The following is an 11,528-nucleotide window of genomic DNA, read 5'->3' on the forward strand; positions in this document are numbered from 1 at the left end:
CATCTTAAGCTTGACCGGGCTTATGTTGGTGTGGACCCCGTCAGTCTGCGGGCCTGCACAGGCCGTGGGTTTTCACATCCCTCAGTTACCCTATGGGCCGTGAAGACAGGAACCTTCACCAAAGTGCCGCCTTATACCCGCCGAGTTCTGCCTGCTTGGAGTCCCAGTTTTTTCCCCGCCAAGGGATGCAGCCGGCCTGTGCTTGGCACTAGCAGAAACAGTAAGAACTTTTCCAAACTTGGATTATCAGAGCTCCAGAGCCATCAAGCGCAGGCCCAGGGTCCGCACAAACCCCCGGAAACGGGACCACCTGACCACCTTTGCTTTCCTAATTCCACGAACGGGGTGGGGGGGGGGGGGGGGACATGCGTCTGTGGCCACTTGCCATTGCAGACTGCCCTCCTTTGCGCTCTACCCGCCTCCTCGAGGCTTTCACCCCGTGAGCCTTGTTTTGGTCTCCTGAGCTACAGAGAATACCTTTCTGACGCCAACACCCCAAACCGGCTCTCCGCCTCGTCTCCTCTCCGGGCTCAGTTCTACCTTTGCATCACCGTGTGTCTCCCCAGCTTGGCTGGCAGGCCTGCTCGCCCCCTTCCTCGCTCTCGGAGCGGGGCACATGGCCTGAGATGCCTGACGACAAGGCCAACGGACCCAGGCTGCAGGGCCGGCGGGCATCCGTGCCCTCACCTGCCCCTCAACAGGGAAATGTCGGCTCTACGTGAATCCGAGGACAGGATGACCGGATTTGCATCCTTCGGAGACAGAGCCTCTGCGGTGTTTATCAGTCACGTACTGTGCGTCAGACATCAGTGCCGCCTCATTTGACCTTTGGAGTATCATGTGTCACTTCTCAGGGTGGGTCACATTATTCCCATGTTGAGGATCATCCTGAACCTCAGCTAAGTGGAGGGACTGCCCAAGGTCTTAACAGGTTAGGGAAGGGCCGGAGCCCCAAAATCAAGGGTGAGTCTCAATGACTGCGAGCTCGTTGCTTCTGTAAACCCATCTCAACAGCAGCTACAGAGCGATGCAAGATGCAAAATAGGAATTTAAGTTGATCTCAGCATAATGTTAACTTTCTGGAGCCAGAGAGCTGGGTTAAATACTGCCTCTCCAACCTATAGCTGGGTGTGCGCTTCCACCGGTGACTTTGCCTCGTAGGAGAACTGTAAACAGTTACATGAGCTGCTGCATGTAAATGCTTAGAACAAAGGCCGCACATGCTCAGCCCTCCGTCCGTGCGAGCTGCCGCCGTGATTCGCTTGAGGCCTGCTGGAACTGAAGTGGAGAATGTATTCGAGTTCTGTTGCCACTCTGACACACCGCCTGAAACTTAGTGGCTTGAAACAATGCAGAGGTCTTATCTTACGACTGTAGGTCAGAAGTTGAACATGCTCACTGGGCTGGGACCAGGGTATCACCAGGGCTCGGTCCTTTCTGGAAGCTCTAGGGAAGAATCCGTTTACCTGCTTTTCCAGCTTCTGGAGGCTGCAGACTTCTCCTGGACAAACAGCCCCTTCTTCCATCTCCAGAGCAAGTCCTTCTCACACCACCCTCTTTCCGGCGCTTTCCAATCGCTTTTCCACTGGCAGGAACCCAGGCAGGTGATCACCCCGTCTGAAGGCCTGCTGAATAGCAGCTTGTGATCCCTCTTGGTCATGTCACCTAACATGGTCACAGGTGCCAGGAATTAGGACACAGACATCTTTGGGGGGAACCATAGAGCGTATAGTAGTAAATCTTGTCTCTCTCTCTCCAGACATAGCCCTGGGACCCAAATAAACTTAAATGGCCTCCCAGTAGTGTAGAAATTAGAACAGAAAGAGAAGAGAGAACAGGAAGGCCTTCATCAAGCACCTGCTAATGTCTTGTGTTTTAATTCAGCGGCCCCGTGGATGTCAGGTCCTTTCCAGTCTCTCCAGCTACATTAGGCAACCTGCCTCCCATTGTGGAGATCAAGGCTGGTGGGGGCTGGAAGGGGGGACGTCTGGTTTATCCACACAGCAGAGAGAGGGGGATGTCTTCCTGGGAAGTGAAGCAAAAGGCCTTTTCTCTCTAGAAAGCTCAGAAAAAGAAGAATAAGCATTTATCTCTGGAATAAACATAAAAAGAAACCAAATGAAACATTTTTTTTTGTAAATTAGGTAAGATTCAACTTGCTTGTGTTTTGGGTTGCTTTGAGAAGGTTTCCCAAATAGCCCCTCTCCCAGAGCTGTTAGGTACCCCGATGGCCTCCTCCCCGGGGACTTGCCCACACAGCTACAGAGCTGGCCCCATTGCGAACCGCCTCTCGCTGTGTGCGCCGGGCAAATCCACTCAGCCCCCGACCCTCTGCTTCCCATCTTCAAGGTGGAGAAGAGACTCCCAGTCTAGTTTGTGGGTTGCCTCAGAGGATCCACCCTGAAATGAAGGAATGTGTGTGGAAGTCAGCACTATCCATTACTGTTGATGGAGATTGAGGGAGAGAAATCTCTGGGCTGGGTGGGTGAGCCAGCTGGTTATTCCTCTGGCTCGTCTAGGACTGTTTTCTCTCTTTCCCTCCTTCCTTCTTTCACTCTGGCCTGGCGAGGGACCTAATGATCTAGGCACTCCTTCTGTGACCTGAAGCTCTGACCTGGGCGGAGACACTCTCAATATATTGTTGATCCAAGATCTCGCACCGTTCCAAGGAGAAAGAACCCATCTTATCACTTAGATTGTGACAGGTGTCTGGGAATTAACTGAGCATGGCATCTTCCCAACAATGAATTAACCTGGTTAGAAGAGCAGAGCAATCCCGTGACCAGGTGGAAGCGGGCACGTGCTCACCCTTCCCACCTCGTCCCCCTCCCCTAGCCGCTAACCCTCTCAACCCTCCCACATTTCTTCATAGAAGGCCCAGAACTGTGCTGCCGCGCGAGGTAATAAATGCAGGACTTTTGTTGGTTGCGTGGCCATTGTATTTCCTGGCTGGCCGGCCAGTCATGACCTCTTTGGGTTCATCCGTGGTTTCTAAGAAGGAGTAAAACAGGCTTACGATGTGACATGCGACAAGTGACGAGGGACGTCTGCAGTGTGCGAGCAAGGGGAGGGTGGGCTGTGCTTGGCTTGGTCGTGCACCGAGCGGCCTTCTCCTGAAAGAGGCGCCGTGGACGACAAAGACCCCTGTGTATTTACTGCCCCACCCCCCAGTGTCCCTTTGGCACACGTCATGAACAGTTTAATTGAGAAAGCGAAGGATACCATCGTCAGGGGAGACCAAAGGGCATTTTAGGTGGGCAGCATGCAGTTAGCCAGGGCAGCATCTTGCCAGCCAGCTGACACAGGAATAGGAAAATATGGGGGTCGGGGGGCATTTCATGTGTCTCTGTCTTCCGTGTCTGGGGTCTCTTTTTCTGTTGTGTGTCTGCTGAATATCTGGTTTTACAGCACATGATTGAGATGGGCTGTGTGACAAGTTTGAGGTTTCTTGCTTTAAGTGGACAATTTGCTAGAGTTCAAAGGACTCTTAAAGGTGGCTAGAGATGCAGCTGAGATGTCTTTTCCAACGGAGACTCGGGGTGAATCTTCAGAGTCCTGCCCGAAGCTAAGGAGCACAGGGAGTCTTTTCGTTCGAAGGCAAGTTACTTAGTTCACTTGATCCCCAGCCCCCCACCCGCTCCCAGCCTTCTACCAGCACGAGCCCCACACCGCAGAATAGCGGGCCCACTTTGCTGTATCCAGTCTTCCTGGGGTTCTAAATGAAGAGCAAACCAAGACCTAACGAGCCCTCTTTGTATCGTCCGTGAGAAAGTAGGCCTGCTGGATTTCCCAGCTCCCCCTCCTCGCTCATGCCCCCCATGCCCACACTCCACGCGTGCATGTGCATGTCTACAGAGCCCTCTCTCCAGCTCGCTGCTCGTCATCATAATTGAGAATCATCGAGACAGAGCGGAACATGGCTTTCTGCCACCCTTCCTCGAGTCCGTCTTAGAGAGGGGAGGGCTGTGACAGGTCGCCCACGGGGCCTGAGGGGTGGCCGGCTCCTTGCCCCCTGCCGCCATGTGAAGCTCCAGCCAGAAGTGGGTGCCGGACACATGTGCTCGCTGCCGCTCTGGGTGTCGGCAGCTGAGCGCAAGCAGGGGGTCCCCGGGCAGCCGCCCAAGACGGAGAGGGGCTCGGGGCCTGTGCACACACTCCTCTCAGTGACTCGCTGTGAGGAAGAAGGGGGTCACCCTGTGCCTGTCCAGTCATCAGTGACTGAAGCTCTGTAGACAGCTTACCTCCTTGCTCCTCATTTTAGGAGACGTATCCCACATAGGCGCATCCCCTCAGCTGGTCTATACCCAGTAATCGACGGCGGTCTAAAAATCCCCAGATGGTACCAGACGCTGTGCCCAGTTCATTACGTAGATCACCTTACTGAGTCTTCACAACCTTTTAAGTCGGGTGTTTTGTTTTGTTTTGTTTTGTTTTACCCCCCACTTAAAAATGATGAAACAGAAGCTTGTGGAGATGAAACCATTTGGGTCCCAAGCACTCAGTCTCAGCTACAGCCCCATTTTGCCTCTGGTTTTCTGTCTGTAAAAGGGGGTAAGGATATCATCATGATGTGTTACTTAGAGCCAGAGCCTCGCTTTTCAGGATCTGTGAGGCCCAGCTGGAAACGTCTTCCTGACCTCCTCAGGGATGCCCATGCTAGCCAGCCTCCATGACCCTGTCCTGCCACAACAGAGGAGATGCAGGGTGACCGCCCAGAGGGGCGGCAGGAAGGACTAGAGACTAATGAGGTCTGGGTTATAAACAAGGTCTGAAAAATGTTAAGTTGCAGAGATTGAGGTATTATGTTTTGTCTCCCCCAGTTATGGAGAATATCCCACAGCAGCGTGCTGACGGGTGTCCTAAGTCTTCCCAGGGCTCTGCTGGTGCCCCTTACTGACAGGCAGCTTTCTCCAGGTTACTGACCTGAGTGCTTTGGCACCCGTCCGTCGTCATTGGTGTGGACAGCAACTGAGTCTGGGGGCCTTTCTGGCAATTGAAGCTTGAGTTGCTCAGATGAGTGCGAGAATATTCTGATCCAGTTACTCCGTTTACTCCCCTCCGAACCTTATCCCAATCTGCTTCGTAGTCATTTCCTGCGCTGTTTGAGAAATATCTCCTCTCCTCATCCTGCTCCTTTCTATTCCTTTCCCTTCTCTTAGATCTGAATGAGGACTCTGAGGGCGTAGAGAAAAACGGAGTCCTGAACAAGGGTTTTCTGACAGTCCGTACATGCCAGCACTGGAGTGCTCTTATTAGCTAAATTTCATCAGGACAGAGATGCAGATTTTCACGGAAGTATATCAGGGTCCTTTGCAATGCAGGCAGTTGACCCGGTCTTCATTCTCTCTCAGACTGTTGCAGAACTCTTCTGTCTCACGTTACTATCGCCAGTCCAGCTCCCGTGGCTACTGTGTGAATGGGATAGATTTTCACATCCTTTTCCTTTCAACCTGTTTGTGCTTTTGAATCTAAAGTGTGTCTACCGGGGCACCTGGGTGGCTCAGTCGTTAAGCATCTGCCCTCGGCTCAGGTCATGATCCCAGGGTCCTGGGATCAAGCCCCACATCGGGCTCCCTGCTCCACGGGAAGCCTGCTTCTCCCTCTCCCACTCCCCCTGCTTGTGTTCTCTCTCTTGCTGTGTCTGTCAAATAAATAAATAAATAAATCTTTTAAAAAATAAATAAAGTGTGTCTGCCATAGACAGTATAAGCAGATCTAGGTTTTGTGTTTTGTTTTTGTTTTTTTTAATCCAATTTAACAATCCCTGCCTTTTGATTGGATTGTTTAGTTCATTCACATTTAATGTTCTTATCAGGTTGCATTTGTGTGTGATGTTTTCCTATTTTCCATGTGTCTCAAGTTGTTTTGTTTTTGTTTCTCCTTTATGGCTTTATTTTGCATCAAGTGAATATTTTCTAGTTATAACATTTGAATTTCTTCAGTGATTTTTTAAAGTTTATTTTTTAAAGTTTATTTTCCTAGTGGTTGCTCTATGATTTACCACATGTGCCCTGTCTTACCAGAATCTACTTCAGATATATACCAACTGAATGCCAGTGAGATACGGAAACATTCCTCCTATCTGTAACTCCGTCCCCTTTTGTGCTATTTATATACATATTATGTCTATGTATGTTACTAATATATATATATATATATAGTTACAATTATATAGTATAAACATATAGTTACCTAATATATAGGTACAATATATTAAGTTACAATATATAGTTACAATATATTAGGTAACTATATATGTTATACTATATAACATATAGTTACTATTATTACTTTTTGTACTTTAAATAAAGAAGAAAGGAGAGCAGGTATGTATCTATGGAGTTTGTAACCTCCTTATTTACCATCTCTAGTTCTCTTCACCTCTTTTTGTGGTTACTATCTGGTATAATTTCCTTTGCTGCAATGCAGCTTTGTCTCCCCCACCCACTTCCTTTGTGCTTTTATTGTCGAGTATACTTCTAGATGTTAGAAGCCCAACAGTACAATTAGTACATACTGCTTTAAGCAGTTGATTTTTCAGTCAATTAAGAGACGAAAAGAGAAATGTAATTATACTTAAGTACCTACATAATTACCTTTATTGGTGGTGGTGGTATTGTGTGTATGTGTGTATTTATATTATTGTCCGGGATATTGCTTTCAGCCTGAAGAACTTGCTTTAGTATTTCTTATAACACAGGGACTGCTAGCAACAAATTCTTTCAGTTTTTGTTCATCTAGGAATGTTCTCCTTTAGTTTGAAGCATATCCATCAGAACTTCATTTAGTGAGGGTCTATTGGTAAAAAAAAAAAAAAAAGAAAAGTCTGAGCTTTTATGTGACAATCACTTCTTTATTTTGTCCTAATTTGTGAAGTGTATTTTTGTTGGATAGTCTAAGCTGACAGTTTATCTCAGCACCTTTTCCTAATCTGTCTTCCATTACTACTGTTGAGATGCCAGGTACTGAGGTGTCTAATTGTCACTTCAATGACTTATTGAAGTCATTTTTTTTCTCTCTAGTTGTTTTTAAGATCTTCTTCTTGTCTTTGGTGTTCTGCATTTTTGTTTGTTTGCTTTGTGTTTTTTTGCTGTAGTGCATCTAATTATGTATTTTTATTTTTCCTGATTGGAATTCATTGGAATTCCTGAATATATGGATTTTGGAGAGGGGGCAGGGCATCTTATCAGTTTTGGAAAATTCTCAGTCATTAACTCTTCTCATACTGCCTTCTCCCCATTCTCTCTTTTCCTCCTGAACTTCATCTAGCCATATTAGATCTGTTCTGCAGCATTTCAACATCTCATGTTTCCTCAATTTCTCAGTTATGTATAACTCCTCAAATCTGTCTTCCAGCTCCCTAAATTCTCTCTTTTACTGTATCTAATATACTGTTAAACCTATGTACCCAATGAATTTTGTATTTTGATTATTATATTTTTCATTTCTATGATTTTTTTTAAGATTTTATTTTAGAGAAAATGAGCAGGAGGGAGAGAATCTCAAGCAGACTCTGCACTAAGCCTGACCTGGGGCTTGACGTCATGACGCTGAGATCATAACCTGAGCTGAAACCAAGAGTCGGACACTTAACCGACTGAGCGACCCAGGCACCCCTCTAGGATTTTCATTTAGTTATCAGTGTGCTTGGTCATTTTTTATAATCACATGCTTTTTTCACTTCTCAAAGCTTTTTAAATTTCTGCCAACATCTTAAACGCACTTCCTTTCTGTTGTGTGCTAACAAGTCCAATATCTGAAATCTTGGTAGATCGAAATATGGTGTCTAACTCTGTCTCTGCTGCCACTTATTCTTAGTACTTGGTTTACTTGTATATTTTGTGATTTTTTTTTTTTTTTTTTACTGTCAACTTAACTATCTCAGACTTTATTTCTGGGAATTCTTTGGGGGTGAAAATAGGTCCTTTCAAGGATGACTTATATTTGATTCTGAAGATGCTAGAAGTACAGGCCTGGGATCACTCTAAGTTCTAGACATGTGAGTTTTTGACCACTCAGATTAAATAAAGTTGGGTTGCAAACTCACATGAGGGCTTGATTATTGTTAAACATTATCAGAGAAATTGCCCTCATCCTACTCAGCCTCAGCACTAAGTTTTGAAACAAGCAGTCTTCCCTATAGTGGGCAAAGAGGGAGTATTCTTTGTTGATCCTTAGATTGTTTAGCCTTTTGGGGTTCCAGACTTATGTGGGGGTGGTGTCCTGTCAGATGCTATACCTCAGATGAGCCCTAGACTTTCTGGTATTTCTTTGGCACTGGGATGCTTTGGCTAAAGCCAAAATTTATACGGTTCACCAAATGCCCTTAAGGAGAAAGCTGCCTTCAATGCACTATGACTTCTCTGGGTTCCCCCTTTTCACTTGAGTCCTTGATTTCTAAGTGTTCCTTACTAAGTTTCCAGTTACTGATGTGATTAACAGTATTTTTAAAAGTATCTTCTTAAGCATTTTAGTTTTTTTTATTCTTTTTTTCTACTGAGAGTCTCCCTGGTAACCTAGACCACCTAATTACTGGAAACAGAAGTCCCCTAGCTGGACTATTTCCCATGGACAAATACATTTAAATCTTGCCTCAGTCTACATGTGACAGCCCTCACCAGACTGCCATGCCAGGGAGTAAGGGGTAAAAACTATGCACGTTCTGATCCTAAACCAGTAATAAAAGCCTGAAGAATTTTCACACAGTTTTAGGTGACACCGGGGAAGTACTTCTAGAACAGTAATATGAGCATATCTGTGAACCGTTTCCCCGGTGAAACCACCATAACTGGTGAAAATTATAAAAGTCAACCACTTAAAATCTCTAGACATTGTCCTAAAAACATACACAAATGGAGAGACATTCTGGCAAATGTTCTGGCAAAGGAATAAAGGTAATGATTACCTTTGATTTTCATAAGTTACGTTTAACTGTTAAAATTGTTATAGTAGTATATAAAAGAATAGAAATAGTATACATTCCCTTCAGAGTAGTGGAGGGGAAAATGGAATGTGAAAAGAGTAGTTAGTCCTAAAGGAAGGCAAGAAGAAGAAAAATTATAGGCAGGACATATAGCACAAATTTTACGTTTCTACTAAAAGACTGTTAAATTGTTAGGCTATAGTTTTTAAAACCTGTGTATATGTTGATTCTGAGAGAGAGAGGTGAAATACAAACAGACAAAAAAGCAAAATAATAGCAAAAGAGACACCATTCAAATAACCAAAAAATCTGGTGCCTTATTTTTTTTTAAAACATCATACAGAACAGATTTCAAGGTAAAAGTAGAAATAAGAAGATCACCACGAAAAGTTTATTGTACCAGAAGATAGAATAATTTACAAACATCTATGCAAGTAGCAACATAGCTTCAAGGTGTATTCCAAAAAATTTCCATATTTACCTGGAGAAACTGGTATTAACATAGTGGAAGATTTTCACATGCTTCTCTCAGTAATGGACAGCTCAGGCAGACAAAAAAAAAAAAAAATAGGACTTAAATGTAAACATTAAAATTTTATTAAGAGCATATTATGAATAATTTTGTGCCAATATAAATCTGATAACTTAAATATACAAGCTCCTAGAAAGCGCTGAATTAATAAAACTGGGTAGAGAAGAAAAAAGTTGAACAATCCTATTTATTAAAGAAACATAATCTGTATTTTAAAATCATCCCATGAAGAAATACAAAGTCCATATCATTTTTACTGGCATATTCTCCCAAACATTTAAGTTACAGGTAATTTCGAACTTACATAATTTATTCCAGAAAATGCAAAAATAAAGGCACTGAGTCAGTTTATGAGGTTAGCAAAAGTTAATTAGCAAAACTAAAGACAGCACAAGAAGAGAAAATAAATGCCCATCTTATCCATGTACACAGGTGAAAAAATCCTGAAGATATTATCACATAATGAAGCCAAGGAACCATTGTTCTTTTTGTGAGGTGTAATAATGGTTTTGTGATTTTAAAGACAACATCCACAATTTTTAGAGTTGCATACTGAAGTATATAGAGGTGAGATGACATAAGATGTGAATTTATGCCTTAAAATAAGAGTAAGTTGCTTCTTAAATATTCTAGAATGTGGACCCGAGTTTACAGGAGTTTGTCATGTTATTGTCTCTTGTGTGTGTATTTGAAAAGTTTCCTAATACAAAAGGACGAAAAACACTGGATTATATATAATTTTCTTTTAAAAAGAGAAAGAAAGCACATACACATTATGAGGTGTCGAAAGCTAATGCCATGTGTGGACAGAAATGTGACAGGTGGGGAATTCATTTTTTAGGCATTTGATCTGACCTCACCCAGAAGGGATCCCAAGCAAGGTGCATTTCAAGCAATGCTCGGTATGTGGCTTCTGAAGGCAGAACAAGGATGAGCTCCAGCTGAGCAGGAACATTCCAGAAGGATGGATAAAGTTCCTGGCCATCCTCGATTTCACAGCTAGAAATGGACCAGATGCTTCTTTTAGCACTGGTTAGAGTTCAGTTTAGCTTTTACCTTCCGTCACCAGGATAAAGGGAAGTGATGTACATGGAAAAAGTCAGCAGAGTGTAAAGCTATACAACTGTATACAAATGTAAGATACTTGAAATATTATTTACAGAAGCCATTGTAAGTGTAAAAGGGATAGGGAGTGCAGTTGCTCTGGAGAACAGTCTGGCAGTTCCTCAAAACGTTAAGCATAAATTTATCATATGACCCCGCAATCCCACTCCTGGGTGTGTGTGTGTGTATATATATACATACATACATACATACATATACACTCAAGAGAAATGAAAACATATGGCTACAGGAAAGCTGTACACAGATGTTCAGAGCATCATTATTCATACTAGCCCAAAAGTCAACATGATCAAAATGTCCCCAACTGATGGATGGACAAACAGAATATAATGTTTCCGTACAGCGGAGTATTTATTACTCGGCAGTTAGAGAGGGATGAAGTACTGACTCGTGCCACGTGGATGGACCTTGAGAACATTTTGCTAAGTGAAGGAAAGCAGTCACAAAAGATCACAATTCGTATGATTCCAGTTATATGAAATACCCAGGCGAAGCAAACCCATAGAGACCAGAAGTAGAGGGGTGGGTGCCAGTGGGGGGCGGGTGTTGTGGAGAGGGGAGAAAGGGGAATGCGTGCTAATGGGGATGGGTTTGTTTGGGGTAAGAAAAATATTCTGTTAGATGGTGGTGCTGGCTGTGTAACTCTGCGGATAGACTAAAACCCACTGAATTGTACACTTTAAAGGGATAAATTTTATGGTATGTGAATGACATCCCAATAAACCTGTTACCTAAAAGGCGGGGTGGGGGGAGGGGTAGTTAAGAGAGAGTTTGGAACAGAATGGTTTTATCTCGTACCCCTCCTCACTCTGTTACCACCACCACCTGGGCCCTGAAGTCTTTAGTCAAATTCAGGAAGATGGAGGATTTCTTTTTTTCAAAATTTCGTTGAGAAAAGAAAATGCTGAGTCTGAAGCAGAAACCGAGAAAGCCAAGAACTGCCTCCCC

The 11,528-nt window shown here is 44.2% G+C and overlaps 1 protein-coding gene across 10 annotated transcripts in view; it reads left to right on the plus strand.

Moving 5' to 3' along the window:
• CELF2 (CUGBP Elav-like family member 2) overlaps positions 1 to 11,528 on the plus strand; it is an 803,688-nt gene that overhangs the window by 774,145 nt on the left and 18,015 nt on the right. The gene's annotated exons all lie outside the window — the stretch shown is intronic.

Source organism: Phoca vitulina, unplaced genomic scaffold (assembly GCF_004348235.1).
Source record: "Phoca vitulina isolate PV1807 unplaced genomic scaffold, GSC_HSeal_1.0 scaffold33, whole genome shotgun sequence".
NCBI lineage: Eukaryota > Metazoa > Chordata > Mammalia > Carnivora > Phocidae > Phoca > Phoca vitulina.